This window comes from Argentina silus (assembly GCF_951799395.1).
Source record: "Argentina silus genome assembly, chromosome: Y".
In the NCBI taxonomy this organism is placed as follows: Eukaryota; Metazoa; Chordata; class Actinopteri; order Argentiniformes; family Argentinidae; genus Argentina; species Argentina silus.
Window position 1 is genome coordinate 9,284,475 of NC_139654.1, and position 16,469 is coordinate 9,300,943.

Sequence of the window (16,469 nt, forward strand, 5' to 3'; positions counted from 1 at the left end):
TGGCCACGGTCCTGTAGCGCCCTCTACAGGCCGAACGCTGCATGTCCCCCCACAGGTCCCAATTCTCCATCTTTTCCCTTGAAGTGAACACTAGTCCACTTGAAGAATTGGAAATAAAACACTGAAGAATAGCGGACAGGTCAAAAATAAGACAGATTTATTCCCAATAATTACTTCAAACGGTTATGGACATGATGAAGCGAACTCAACACAAGTGGTCACATGACCAACTAACACAAGTTAACATTACGTTATATCTGACTCCAAAAGATATTTCATGGTTGTGGGGGGACATGCAGCGTTCGGCCTGTAGAGGGAGCTACAGGACCGTGGCCGGGGTTGTGTCGGCGAGACTTTTGTTGCACACCTGCTGCGAATTAAGTCTCGCCGGCGAATGTTTAAGATGTGTGTGCTTCTGCCATTTCAGTAGGCGAGCTAAGCTGGAGACGGCGAGACAGGCTGACAGTAGAGAGAACGTCGACTGGAAAGTCGCTGAGCGTGGAAAGGCTGGAAAGCGGGGACGGGAAAGTCCCAACGAACATTTAAAACGCCCTGTATGAATAAACGGGAAAGTTGTTCCCTCAACGTAAACGCTGCATGTCCCCCCACAATGGTTAATAATGATTTGCGCATCCCTGTGTGACAGACACTCGATCTTATCGGATCCTCGATTCAACACTATGATAATTGTGACCAGGTTGTCGTGCTGTTTTAACAGAACCTTTATCTAGTGCACAACATCACATTAATGCACATAGGAAGAATGACAATAGAGTATCAACAAAATAACCAATTGAACAGTTTCAAAGCAACATATGACTAAGTTTTAACCATACCTAGACGTATCGAGGACAACACAGGCCCATGGCCACTGGTCTCCTAACCTGAGTAACTCAAAGGACATCTTGCTGTCCTTCTCTTTAAGTATCATTCCCAACAAAGGACAAGGTGTGAGACATTACATTACAATCGCGAAGGAATTGACAAATGGCGAGAGTGCGATATCTTCAGGATGTCCGCCAGGTATGCGCATTCAACTGTAAATAGGTGTTCACATTTAAAATCAAGGCTGGCACCACCAAAATTCATCTACACACTGCCCTACATAGGATTGGTGTAAACATGGCTGTTACATGCTTTTTAATCTGTGTAGGGATTGTGCACTTCATGGAAAAGGATCTCCCTCTCACCCACTTCCAGGATCGAATACCAATGGTGGGATGTGTGGATGGCCGCATCAAACATCTTCTAAGTTCTGCACAGTCTAGAGGAGGAGGGCTCGCTTGACCCTGCCAACAGCCTTCACCTCTTCTGTGCACATTGTGTTCCTGTCCCGCCTCCAGGCAGCCCTGGATGCCTTCACTGATGGTTGGGATAACCATCCTGTGCTCACAGAGCAAAATCTGTCCCCCAACCAAATGTGGGGAAATAGGATACATCCAGAACCCTGTCACTTCTCCAGGCATGTATTTCACAGAATCTGACACATTTCATGGCAATTAGAATAGCAGCATGGGCATTCAATTTCAGGTGTTCATTCCAGTTAACTAGACTGGTATTGCATTCTTTAAAGATTACATTTGTTAATACTAAGACCAACTATTCCAAACAACTTTGTGTGTAGGCTGTGGATGACTTTGATTGGGACATTGCCACCGTTACAGAAGAGCAGAGCCCTGGAATTGTCATCCCCCCTGTTGAATGCCCACTGGTGTATGGCCGGGCTGAGAGCTGCGATTGACCCATTCTCGCTGTCTCAGGACCATGGACGAGACATTTACATAATTTAGAACTGTTATGTGCTTCTTCACACCACAGAACACTCAGGGTGACACATGGTGACATTTTTGTTTGTTAAGCTGAGGGTTGGGGACAAATAATGACTAAATTCATTGTTGGAAGTTTGGGTGCAGGCTAACATCTGTGTTGCCTGTTATACCCCTGATCCTGTAACTACAAACTAGACAGGGAAGGGGGTACACTGAAGAATCAATGAAATTGCACAGCATGAAATACTGAGGATTCTGCTGTTAAAAGAAGAAAACATTTGCTTTTTGCATTGGAATGTTTGAATTAAACAAAACACACCAATCACAAATCATGTAATCATTTTTTTTTTATATATATGCTTCTGAAAACAAAGTCTCTGTCCATTCTTAGTCTAACATTCAATGGTTTCCCTCAGACTGGCTGAAGGTAAAATGTTTTGTTTAGGGTTTTAGTCCCAGCCTAGTGCTGTCACACCTGATAAAAAAGAAAAAGAAGAACATATGTAATTGATTTTGGAATTTCTGATGTAACCCCTTTTGCACACTTTAATTAATAATGAATTACCCTTGCGATCAATAGTGAGAAAATCCCCTGTTGCTAGGTAGGAGTAGCACCACTCTCTCAGGAATGAAGGGGCTGGCCCACCCAGTGCTAAACTCACAGCAAATATCTCTCCTGCCACACTGCAATAAAAACAGAAATCATGACATCATGTTGCCTAAATAGGCAATTACACAAATCGGGCACACGTAAAATAACTGGAGGTGAACAAACCTGAAAAGACCATCGTCAAGGTCACTGATGAAGTACTGGGGATTCCTGATTCCTTCCTGTCTCCATCTCCTTTGCCCACAAAGAGACGTATCTTGATGACACTTATCTCTAGAGAAAATACATGAGAGGTGCTGTTCCTTACCCATCTGTTTAGTCAGGTTTGTATGTAAAAACTGAACACTAATTAAATGACTTACCGGTCAAAAGCCCTTTCCTTAAAGCACCTGTGTCCACTCCAGCCTCAATGATAAAGGTTAGCTTGAGTCGGTTGACAAGCGAGCCCTTTGAGTGAGACCTCTTTCGAGGAGGTTGGTCCTTGACACAAATCCTTTGCTTGACTCAACTTGGTCAGCTAGCCAACACAGCACATCTTCACTGAGTGAGACAGGATTAAATCATGTAATAAATTATATGACTGAATCTGCTATTGAATCGACTGAAATATGCACAGATGTTAATATTACCATAATATTTATTCATGGTCCTTTTGGCCACATGTATCACCACTTTGCTCGGAGCTGCAATCAGGGTTCCAATCAGGGCTGCGCACAGGACTGTAGATCAAGATACAATACAATATCTTTGCTCTCCCAGTCCTGAGGACTCAGATTGTGCCCATGTTGTCATAGTACACCAATAATGCCGGAATAATGTAATCAAGGGCTTGATGATTAGTTCATGGCCTAAATTGGACAGCACAATGTTGTGAGTTGTAACAACACTAGGCACACCCTGAGTTGTCCCAGGACAAGGTTAACAAATGAATTACGTTTCTCTGCATATACTTGCATACAGTGCAATACCCGCTGCAGGCAAATTGGGGATTCTCTCACTCTATATACATGACAAGGAAGTCAAAACGGCAGTAGTAAACAGACAGAAACCTAACTATCACAAATGCAAATGTGTGTACATACTTATATTACCTCTATTGGATGTGACTGAGGTTGCCAAGTTGCTGACTTCGTTTCAGAGAGAAACTTGACTCTAGTCTCATTAACCTGACAAAAACAGGATATAACTGGATATGCCGCATATGCTAACTCCACAAAGAGTCATCATTTAGATAACACATTCAGGCTACAAATGCATTACTTACCCCTTCATCTGCTGATGAAGATACTGACTCGGCGCAGGCCTGTATGAGGAGAGCCAGTACATGCAACAGCATGGTTTCTTGGCATGTCTAGCATTGTGCCTTAGGCATTTTGGAACTCTCTGGTATCTGCAGGAAGTGGAGTCAGGTCAAGCTCCTACTGCAGAGGAACAATGTAGTGTACAGTTCCCAGTACCAGAGGCAGTCTTGATCTGGGTCCCCGTATACCCCTCTGAATCTGGAGGGACCACAGGAGAACCTCTTTCCGCCTCCCCCTGCAAATGTAAAAATAACAACACTATTCTAGTTGAATGTCGACATTTCTCACCCTGTGTGTTATGACTTTGTAAAACAAGGTGTAACTGCACTCGAGCCAGCCTCCTGTCAACTAACGACTAGAAAACTTGTACAAAGACAAGGGTAATAAGCAACATTTGTATATTTCAACAGTCATACAGTGAAAGCCACAATCCAGAGTTTTAATTTATGCCAATGGCTCAATTATAACAAACAACAAAACGAAAACACTTTTACTACCACTGTACTCAACACTTGAATCAGGTGTGGTGTGCTGGGTTACAGAAAAAATGTGCACACCTTGGACCAGAGTCCAAAAACACTAGTCTGGTCACAGTTCACAGGTGCATTTGGAGAGGTGAGAATTCTAAATGTTAGGGCTCACCCGACATCAACCCATTTTTCGAACTCCCACTCTTTTACAAGTACCAGATGGAGGGATGAGGTCCCTTCATAACTTCCAAACAGACAGCAACATGCTGCTAGCTTCCCCTCTAACTAAAACACCTCTGATTTGCATAGGAGTCAATTACACACTGTGTGGATAAGGATGTCACTACCAACAATTTTCTCTTGATCCTGAACAGTGAACTCATTGTCATGTTCAAGAAACCAGTTTGAGATGATGTGAGCTTTGTGACATTCTGCTGCTGCTGTCAGCAATTATAATCATCAATTAAGAAGTTAAATCCTCGTGGCAGCTATACAATTGTGGTCAGAAGTTTACATACACTTGTAAAGAACATGTATGTCATGGCAGTCTTGAGTTTCCAATCATTTCTACAACTCTTATTTTTCTGTGATGGATTGATTAGAGCACATACTTCTTTGTCACAAAAAACATTCATGAAGTTTGGTTCTTTCATGAATTTATTATGGTTCTTCTGAAAATGTGACAAAATCTGCTGGGTCAAAAATATACATACAGCAATGCTAATATTTGGTTAAATGTCCCTTGGCCATTTTCACCTCAATTAGACGCTTTTGGTAGCCATCCTCTTGACAGAATCGGTGCAGTTCAACTAAATTCGTTGGCTTTCTGACACAGACTTGTTTCTTCAGCACACTCCACATGTTCTCGATGGGGTTTAAGTCAGGACTTTGTGAAGGTCATTCTAAGACCTTAATTCTAGCCTGATTTAGCCATTCCTTTACCACGTTTGATGTGTGTTTGGGGTCATTGTCCTGTTGGAACACCCAACTACATCCAAGACAAGACCCAACCTTCTGGCTGATAATGTTAGGTTTTCCTGAAGAATTTGGAGGTAATCCTCCTTCTTCATTATTCCATTTACTTTCTGTAAAGCATCAGTTCCACTGGCAGCAAAACAGGCCCAGAGCATGCTTGACGGTAGGTATGGTGTTCTTGGGGTGAAAGGCCTCACCTTCTCTCCTCCAAACATATTTCTGGTCATTGTGGCCAAATAGCTCAATTTTTGTTTCATCTGACCACAGAACTTTCCTCCAGAAGGCCTTTTCTTTGTCCATGTGATCAGCAGCAAACTTCAGTCGAGCCTTAAGGTGCCGCTTCTGGAGCAATGGCTTCCTTCTTGCACGGCAGCCTCTCAGCCCACGGCGATGTAAAACACGCTTGACTGTGGGCACTGACACCTGTGTTCCAGCAGCTTCTAATTCATGGCAGACCTGCTTTTTGGTGGTTCTTGGTTGACTCTTTACCATCCTGACCAATTTTCTCTCAGCAGCAGGTGATAGCTTGTGTTTTCTTCCTGATCGTGGCAGTGACACAACTGTGCCATGCATTTTATACTTACAAACAATTGTTTGCACGGTTGATCTTGGGACCTGTAGCTGCTTTGAAATGGCTCCAAGTGACTTTCCTGACTAGTTCAAGTCAATGATGCGCTTTTTCAGATCCTTAGACTTTCCCATTGTAGCGTTTTTGGCTGAGTGTAATGAGTGTATCAAACGAGCCCTATTTAAATGGGCTGAAATAAGTCACCAGCTATAGTCAATCATAATCACTCATAAGAAGTTAAGAGGCCATGCCACAAAGCAAGTTTGATTGACACAACTTTCTACATCACCAAAATTGATAATTCAAGGTGCTGTATGTATATTTTTGACCCAGCAGATTTTGTCACTGTGGGGGGACATGCAGCGTTCGGCCTGTAGAGGGAGCTACAGGACCGTGGCCGGGGTTGTGTCGGCGAGACTTTGTTGCACACCTGCTGCAAATGAAGTCTCGTCGGCGAATGTTTAAGATGTGTGTGCTTCTGCCATTTCAGTCGGCGAGGAGAGCTGGGAACGGCGAGTGGCGAAAGAGAGAAAGGGTGACTGGAAAGTCGCCGAGTGTATTGAAAGACTGAAAAGTCGAACTGACGAACTATATGAATAAACGGGAGAGTTGTTCCCTTACGATAACGCTGCGTCTGCCTCTGTGTACAACGGACTTTGTTACATTGGCGCCCAACCTGGGACACAGAGGGAAGCGAGGATAGCGCGAGGATAGCGCTCGTCCTCGAGCAACAAACGATCCTGCAGCAGACCCAGCAGGCGACGCTGGGAGAGCTGACGGCGGCGAGGACCACGGACCGTGCCCTCCTCCAGGACCTCACCAGGGTCGGCGGGCCGGCGCCGGGGACCGGAGCGGCACCAGGTCCCCCCAAGGTCCAGCTACAGAAGATGGGGGACGACCCAGAGGCGTTCCTCGCGGTGTTCGAGGAGACGGCAAGGATCTCGGGGTGGCCGGACTAAGAGTGGGCCTACCATCTGCTGCCCCTCCTGTCAGGGGAGGCGCAGCTCGCGGCCCACAGTTTGCCGGTGGCCGCCCAACGGGATTACACGTCCCTGGCCCGGGCGATTCGGGACCGCCTGGGCCTTACACCGGAGGAACACCGGCGCCGGTTTCGGGCCCTGGCAATGGAGGAGGGGTGCCGGCCCTTCACCTACACCCAGCGGCTGCAGGACAGTGCATGGCGGTGGCTGGACCCCGAGAACAACTCGGCGGTGGAGGTCGGGTACTGGGTGGTAATGGAGCAGTTCCTCGCGGGGCTCCCGGCCCGTACCGCCGCCTGGGTCCAGTACCACCGCCCCCAGGACCTCAAGACCGCCGTGGGGCTGGCGGAGGACCATCTCTCCCTCCCACCGCGGGGGCCACAACGACCAACCCGGGCCCCGCGGCAGGGGGGGGGGGGGGGCGAGCGACGCCCAGGAGGAGCCGAGGGAGCAGAAGGAGAGAGGCCGGCGCCCGCCCCAAGGTCGAGATGGCAGGGGCGCACCCATCCAGAGCCGACCCCGGCCCCACAGGTAGCACCTCGAGCGACAGGGGGGGTGTGTTGGCGGTGCGGGCGGACGGCCGGGCCACGTGCAGGCCGAGTGCCAGGCGATGGACGTGGGACAGGTCGTCCGCATCGGCGACATACCGGGCCCTCCCCCCGGACCAGGAGCGGCGTATCGTGTTCCGGTAAGGATACAACATGATACGCACCAGGCATTCCTGGATTCGGGCTGCATGCAGTCCATGATCCAGGAGCGCCTGGTTCGGCCGGGGGCATTGTTGAAGGCATCGAGGGTGCGGGTGAGGTGTGTGCATGGGGACATTCACGAATATCCGGTGGTCGCTATCGAAATTCATTTTGAGGGAAAAAAACATAGTGTACAGGCGGCGGTTAGCCCACGCCTCACGCATCCCCTGATTCTAGGTGTGGATTGGGAGGGGTTTCCTCAAGCGGTAAAGAGGGCTACCGGGATGCGTGCACGACAGCTAGGGAGGTGTGAGGCGTGTAATGTGCTCTGTGCCGAGGCGGCGCCTCGCGGCACTGCCGGGGAGCCGGAGCCGGAGCCGGCGGGGGCGCCTCACCCCGAGACTTCCCCGCCGAACTATCCGCTGCTAGGCGACTTCCCCCTCGAGCAGTCTCGTGACGAGACCCTAAGATCAGCCTTTGACCAAGTGATAGCAATTGATGGTACTTTGATACGGCCAGACACAGTGCGCGCCCACCCCTATTTTGCGATTATCAGCGACAGGTTATATAGAGTAAGTCGTGACTCACATAGTCAGGAGGAAGTAACCCAGTTGTTGGTTCCCCGCAGCCGCCGCGAAATGGTCTTCCAGGCCGCTCATTTCAACCCCATGGCGGGCCATTTAGGGTATGACAAAACACTGAACCGTATAATGGCTCGATTTTATTGGCCGGGGATTCGGGCAGAGGTGCGTAGGTGGTGCGCTTCCTGTCGGGAATGTCAGTTGGTAAATTCCCCGGCCATTCCACGGGCCCCCTTGCGGCCCTTACCATTGGTCGAGAACCCGTTCGACCGCATTGCGATGGATATTATCGGGCCATTTGACCGGAGTACACAGGGTTATCGATTTGTGTTGGTCTTGATAGATTACGCCACCCGATACCCCGAGGCAATACCACTGCGCAATATCTCTGCCAGGAGTGTAGCGCAAGCATTGTTTCAAGTCATCTCCCGCGTGGGAATCCCGAAAGAGATTCTCACCGATCAGGGCACTAACTTTATGTCACGCACCCTCAAGGAACTGTATGGCTTGTTGAACATCAAGGCGATTCGAACCAGTGTTTACCACCCGGCCACTGACGGCCTTTGTGAGCGGTTCAATCGGACCTTGAAGTCAATGATCCGGAAGTTCGTCCACGAGGATAGTCGGAATTGGCATAAATGGCTAGATCCCCTGTTGTTTGCGGTGCGGGAAGTTCCCCAAGCTTCCACCGGGTTTTCCCCGTTTGAATTACTCTACGGGCGTAAGCCCCGGGGTGTCCTAGACCTGCTTAAAGAAAATTGGGAGGAAGGGTAAAAGTGAGATCCAGTACGTCCTCGACTTGCGCACAAAGCTCCACGCCCTAGGGGCTATCTCACGTGAGCATTTGCTGCAAGCCCAGGAGCGTCAGAAACGCCTGTATGACAGGGGGACTACCCTACGAGAGTTTACACCGGGAGACAAGGTGCTCGTACTGTTACCCACCTCCAGCACGAAATTACTCGCGAAGTGGCAAGGGCCGTTTGTGGTCACACGTCGCATGGGGGACGTGGATTATGAGGTTGTACGCTCGGACCGGGGGGATAGCTTGCAGGTGTATCACGTCAATCTCCTAAAAAAATGGAACGACGTGGTCACTGTTGCTCTGGCTACGGTAATTCCAGAGAGAGAGGAGTTCGGTCCGGAAGTCCCAAAATCGAAAGTTAGCACTCCGGTCGATATTGATAACCATCTCTCTGCTAGCCAGGCCGCGGACGTTGCAGATTTGCAGCTTAAGTTCGCCGACGTGTTCTCTCCCCTGCCCGGTCGGACTACGCTCATCGACCACCATATAGAAACGCAGCCGGGTTTAACGGTGCGCACGCGTCCCTATAGGTTGCCGGTGCACAAACGAGACGTTGTGTGCAGGGAGTTGGAAGCCATGCTGGAGTTGGAAGCCATTGACCCTCTAGCTGCTAGAGGGTCAATGGGCCATAAGAACACACTATCTAAAGACTGCTGGTTGGCTGGTCTTTGTTCGCCTATATACCTGACGAAGGGCTATGGGACCGAAACATTGCATCTTCCATGTGCAAGATGACACAGTATGTATTGCATACATTATCTCCAAGCAGGAAAAAATGGCAGAAATTAATTTTATTTCCTTTCTCTCTTAAACTTTATAGGGCCTAAGACTTTATTGCTGGTGAAAAACCTCTATTATTCATCAAGTCTTTAGCCTCTCCAAGGTCAATCCATTAGGTGCAAAGCTACTCCGAGCTTAGTAACAAGCTGATTTCCATACAGTACCTTCAGAGGGGCACTGAGGTGTATACCTCAGGCACACAGGGAAGTCTTGGCACTGGCAAATGACATTCAAATACAGCCCTCAAATCAACCCTTTCATGTTGGCTATATGCAAACAATAGGGAGTTTGTCCTCTCCTACCCTCACTGCGTCTCTCTCTTTTTTTCCCCGCTTTTTTTTCAAACAATAAATACATGTAGACATGCTTATAATCTTACTGCATTATTCTTGTGCATAATTTTAATTATAATTTAATCTAATAGACAAGCTGGACAGTGAGATCTGATGTTCATTTCATACCTTTAATGATGACCACATTACATCAAGAAATTACATTACATCAAGAATCAAGAAACCTGTAGGGTGTTTTATATAATTATACCCAGTGAAATCATGATGACTGACTTCAGCATTAACAACCTTGCACTGTGCTGTCCTTGTTGAATGTACTCAATGCTATTACAAGCCTGACAACACCAGTATGAGTGTTCATCATACATATTTACATTTTAGTAATTTAGCAGACGCTTTTATCCAAAGTGACTTACAATAAGTACATTTGTCTAAAGTCAGTGAACTATACAATATTAAAACATTCCATAAGAACAAGTGCCATCGGCAGTCACAGTGCAAAAAGTTTTAAGCAAAAGTTCAGGTCATGTACAATAGGGTTGTTACGACCCTAGCTCGTTAGGGAAAAGAGAAGCAACATAAACCCGATGGCGTGGGTAAAATTAAAGTTATTTATTAACAGGGAAATTGTACTGTCTTTAGATCCCCAAACTACAACAAAAAGGAGGCCAATTCCCTATGGGCGCAGGGGAAATCAAATAAACAAATAAACAATAATCACAAAAGAAAACTGGACTCCAAAAAGAGTGAGTCCCTGCTCCTATCTGAGCTAAAATAAAAGTAAATACCAATAAACCGAAACCTCACTAACTAAACAACAATCTCAAACAAAAGTACATAAACCCACAGTTGCCCCTAGCCCTAGTGTTTCTAACATTAACCAACTACGTGACAAGGTGATGTTATGTGAATCAGTGACTAATAATAATAATAAAGTGAAATACTGTTACCTGTTCCTCAATCTAAACCTCCTCAGAATCACACACACAGCAACCAATATCCCTATATGGATAATCACTAAGTACACTAAACAAGATGCAAATCGAACAAATACACGCAAGGTGGTGAGCTAGCACAGCTCCAGAACAGTGACTCAGTAGGCTTTTTATAGTCCATGTGGCTTGGGCTGATTGGTGGAATGGATTGATCAACCAGGAAGTGGGCGGAGCCTTCGGGCCATGGACCATATGGAGCCTGCTGCACAACATTCAGGGAACAAACACGGAACACACACAACAACAAACACAGACCCGGGCGGAGTGTAGCTGCGACCGTCACAAGGGTGTTAGTGGATGATGAGGTCTGAGGACTGTTGTTAATCTGACTTCATGTCAATGTACTGTAGCTGCATGGTGTCCCTGTTGCTTGCTATACCAGAGTCTAACATGTTATCTTGTCAGTGTCATGGATGCATACATTCATTTTAATCTGTTCTTTCACCTCCAGGGAAGAGCAGCCTCAACCCTCGTTTGTCCAAATGTCAGGAGACAAAAACTACTGATACGATCCCCACCGGACATAAACAACCTTCACTGCTCTGGTGAAATATAGAGTATATCATTATACACAAACCTTTGATGATTCCAACACAGGCTAAATTCTCAAGAGGTCATTTTCTCTGGTATAAGCCTGTATAAGACTAAAGGCACAAACTCATAATGTTAGAGGAACCAACGATGTGTTTACTCCATGTGTAGTCAACCTCTTTCATGTGTATCGCTCATCCCGGACACCCACCCAGCGGAGGCATCAAAACACCATTCCTCATTCCATTCAAGATTCAAGATTCTTTATTTGTCACGTGCATACAAGTATACAGTGAAATGCAAAAGTGACAGTGCCACAGAGTAGTGCAACAATACAATAGTTTTAAAATACAATAAAATAAAAATAGAAGTACTAAAAAATATACAGTATGGACAGTATAAACAGTATAAACAATATGAACAGTATAACCAGTAAGCATATAAGTAAGCAATATAAATAGCAGATGGATGATTATGTGTGTGCATATGTGTTAAGATGACAGTGCATGTGTGAGTGACTTGAGGGGGGCACTGGTGGGGTCATCATTGACGATTCTGATGGCGTGGGGGAAGAAACTCAGCCTTAGCCTCTCTGTTCTTGCTGCATGACAGCGGAGGCGTTTTCCTGACCGCAGCGGCTGGAACAGTCCATGTTTCGGGTGGTGAGGGTCCTTCATAATCCTGTAGGCTCTGGTCCTACACCTCCTGGTGTACAGGACATGGAGAGGGGGGGTTGGAGCTCCCATGGTTTTTTCTGCCAGGCGTACCACCCTTTGCAGAGCTCGCCTGTCCTGGGCCGTGCTATTACCGTACCAGACGGTGATGTTGCCAGCCAGGATGCTCTCCACAGCTCCAGAGTAGAAGGACTGAAGGATCCTCCGGGAGACTCTGAATTTCCTCAGCTGCCTGAGATGGAACAGGCGCTGCCTTGCCTTTCCCACCAGAGAACTGATGTGGGTAGTCCAGGTCAGGTCTTCTGAGATGTGGACTCCCAGGTATTTAAAACTGCTCACCCTGTCCACAGCAGTTCCTCCGATGTCCAGCGGTGTGTAGGCCCTTAGTTTTTGTGCTCTCCCGAAGTCCACAATCAGCTCTTTTGTCTTGGAGACATTCAGGATGAGACTGTTCTCCTGACACCAGAGTGACAGGTCCGCCACCTCGTCCAGGTAGCCTTTCTCATTGTTATCTGAGATCAGCCCCACCACGACCGTGTCGTACGCAAACTTGATGGAGTTTTCGCTGGACTTAGCCACACAGTCGTGGGTGTACAGGGAGTAGAGGAGGGGAATAAGGACACAGCCCTGGGGGGACCCTGTGCTCAGTGTGAGTGAGCTGGAGGTGTGTCTACCCAGCCTGGCCGTCAGAAAGTCCAGGATCCAGGCACACAGGGGAATGTTCAGTCCTAGACCAATCATCTTATCAGCCAGTCTGGTGGGGACTATGGTATTGAACGCTGAGCTGTAGTCTATAAACAGCATTCTCACATAGCCCCCCTTCTGCCTGTCAAGGTGAGAGAGAGTGGTGTGGAGGACCTGGGAAACTGCATCGTCTGTAGATCTGTTTGGTCTATATGCGAACTGCAGTGGGTCCAGGGTCGGAGGGAGGGAGGAGCAGATGTAATCCTTAATCAGCCTCTCGAAGCACTTCATGACCACTGAGGTTAGAGAGCGCTAGCCAGCACTCTGACGTTGTTGTTGTTAGCCGGCGCGCTAGCGGTGGTGTTGCCAGCCTCAAACCGTGCATAAAAAGAGTTCAGGTCTTCGGCTAGGGAGGCATCTGCACTTCCGGTTGAGGAGGGTGTGTGCCGGTAATCCGTAATAGATCGTAGTCCTCGCCATAGTCCCCTGGTGTCGTTGCTCTCCATCTGCGCCTGCATTCTGTCTGCGTATCTCCTCTTGGCGGCTTTCACCGCCCTCCGCAGTTTGTAGGACTCTGCTTTATACTCCTCCATACTGCCGGATGCCAGCCCGGAGTTGTAAGCGGCGGTGCGAGCCCTCAGAGCGGCACGGATGGAACTGTCAACCCAGGGTTTCTGGTTGGGGGAGATCTTTACCGTTGTCGTTGGTACGATGTTATCGGCTAGTGTAGAGATAAAATCCAAGACAGTCTCTGTAAACTCGCTGACATCGCTGGAACTTGATTGAAACATATCCCAGTCGACGTCACTCAGCTCGTCTTGTAGCGCGGCCTCTGATTGGTTGGACCACCGCTTTCCCTCCCTTTTCACGACCGCTACCTGTTGGATCCTCTGTTTGTAAACAGGCATCAACAGAATGGCGCAGTGATCTGATTTCCCAAAGGGAGGGTGGGAAACAGCTTTGTACCCATTCTTAAACTGAGTATAACAATGGTCCAAAGTTCTCTCCCCTGGTGGCACACTTGATGTGTTGACGGAAGTTAGGCATAACTTTTTTAAGGTTAGCCCGATTGAAATCACCTGTTACTATCATCGCCGCCTCAGGGTGGTTGCTCTGATGCCGGCACAGCGTATCATGTAGGGTCGATAGCGCTGCCTCTGTGTTGGCCTGTGGTGGAATGTAGACGGCCGTGATGATGATTGAGCTGAACTCCCGGGGAAGGTAGAATGGGCGGCATGAGATGGTCAGATGCTCCAGGTCAGCCGAGCAGGACTGAGAAAGCGTCGTCACGTTGTTAGGGTTACACCAGTTGTTGTTGGTCATGAAACAAACTCCACCACCCTTGGATTTGCCGGACTCCTCCGTTCTATCCGTCCGGAAAACAGAGAAGGACTCGGAAGGGCAGATGACTCGGTCCGGTACCAACGAGGTAAGCCATGTCTCTGTTAGACAAAGGATGTTACAGTCTCTTACGTCTCGCTGGAAAGTAATCCTCGCCCTTAGATCATCCATCTTGTTCTCCAGAGACTGGACATTAGCAAGAAGTATGCTAGGCAGAGGTGGACGGTGGGCCTGAGCTCTCAGCCGGTTCCGAATGCCTGCCCGCTTTCCCCGGTGTTTCCTCCTCTTTTTTGCCGCGCTCCCATTGTTGTTATCGTGGGGGGTCCTTCTGATCTCCGCCAGCCACGCCGTGTCGATAGAATAATTATCCAAAATACTTGGTCTTAAGTTGTAGTTTAAATGTAGAAGTGTGTCCTTGTCGTAGGATATCAGTGCCAGTGAGTTTCTCACAATGAGAGAATTTAGAAAACACATAAAAGCTAAAAAAACGCACATCCTCTGCGGAGCTCTCACAACGGCGACCGGCATCGGCGGCGCCATTTCATTTCAGCATTCATTATAACAGTCACCTATCCTTTCCTGAATGGGATGTGCTATACAAAACAAGGAGTGGGAACCGTGCAGCATATAGTTTCAACCCTAGACCCCTTTGCAACACTCAAATAGAATACATATGGACATTCACAACCTGGCAAACACCCCTTCAACTCGCCAAGATAACTCGCTGATTGTCAATGTGAACGCATCAATAAAGTATCACCAGAAAATACATAACTAAAAATAGTATGCAATAAGGTTTTTGTATTAGATATATAAAGACTCAAATCAAATCAACCCAGTCCATAGTCCCAAAAGTCATTCATGAGATTCGGTTCAACTCAAAAAAGCATCCAAATGTCCTCCAAATCCAGAATCCCAAAAAGTTCAAGTCAAAATGTAGTTCCCAAAAAATGTAAATCCCCAAAATAGAAATTACAATCCAATGAGGTAGGAGAGTCAACCAGCAATTCACAAAATTAATCTGATACGCTCACCAGTATCTGAAGATCGGAGGAAGTCCTTATGTGAGAAATTCAGTAATTCCCTTGAACCAGGCTAGTAATCCCATGGAAAAGGTAAAAACACAATACAACTACTGAACGAATTACTTGGAAAGAAACAAACACACATTCTTCCTTTGTTCTCACACCGTGGCCATTTTGCTCTCTTCCATTACTCTCTCTTCCTGTTCACCTGTCTCTGTATTTAAAGAGACAGGTACCATTTTTAACCCTCTACAGCAGTGGTTCTCAACCGGTGGGGCCCCTGGGGGGGCGCGGACACTCTCCCGGGGGGGCGCGAGTAGGCTACAGGATGGGAGGGGAAAAAAACGCAACGTCACGTAAGTGCTACTATATAAGCGTCCGCACACGCGTCGTAGCTCCATTCACTCTAGTCTAGTCTCTTGCCAAGTTCGCTTGTGCCAACTCTCGCTAGTCTATCTGTTATCAATCTCGATATCGATTTACTTAGGCCTATACTTCAAAACCCAAACAGTCTTTTTAAAGACTAACCCCACAAACAGTCTTTTTAAAGATTATCCCCATCTCAGCCCTAGCCAGTAATTTTTTTAACTGCTAGGCGTGCAACTTTTTCACCGTGTTGCAACACAACTATACGACCCACGCGACTAAGACACACACACACTCACCCACTCACAAAGGACTACAATTGTTAAGTCTTAAAATAAAATCTGCATTGCCTGCAAAATCGTTATTGTGTACTGTTGTATTAAAGATCGTGCCTAAGTCCCGACTGATTAGCCCCCGATACTAGTCTCTCAACATAGCCACACACGCACACATCGTTACATCATAGCCTAAACTTTATTGAAAACACAACTAATCCACATCCAAATTATTTCAAAACCAAACAAAAATGGAGAGATTTCTAGTGAGGACCAACAAGGCAACCGACGCACCACCAGCTGCAAAAAAGCTTCGAAGGTACGATGAATGAAATACCGCAAATACCAGGAGTAAAAGTATTAAAAGTTAATGTCTGTGTGAGAAAGACGGGATGGATGTCATAAAACCACCAGAACCATTGAAGCTCACAGGAAATGTGGATTATGCGTGGAAACAGTTTAAACAGGCGTTTCAACTTTATTTGACTGCAACTGGCGCCAACGACAAGACCGGTGAGAGGAAAGTAGTGTAACGACCCTGTGTAAGGCCCGTTAGCAGCTCCGCCAAGTGAGTTAACTCTCTTGGTGTTGTGGCTAGCGCGGCCGGTTTGTAAGCGGAAGGTTGCGAGTTCGATACCCGCTTAAGGCAAGCTACTCTACCCCGCCGTTCGCTACATTGGTGTCAGAAGTGAGGACCTCTCCTGGACCACCAACACCGCATCACTGGCGAAGACAGCCCAGCGGCGCCTCTACTTCCTCC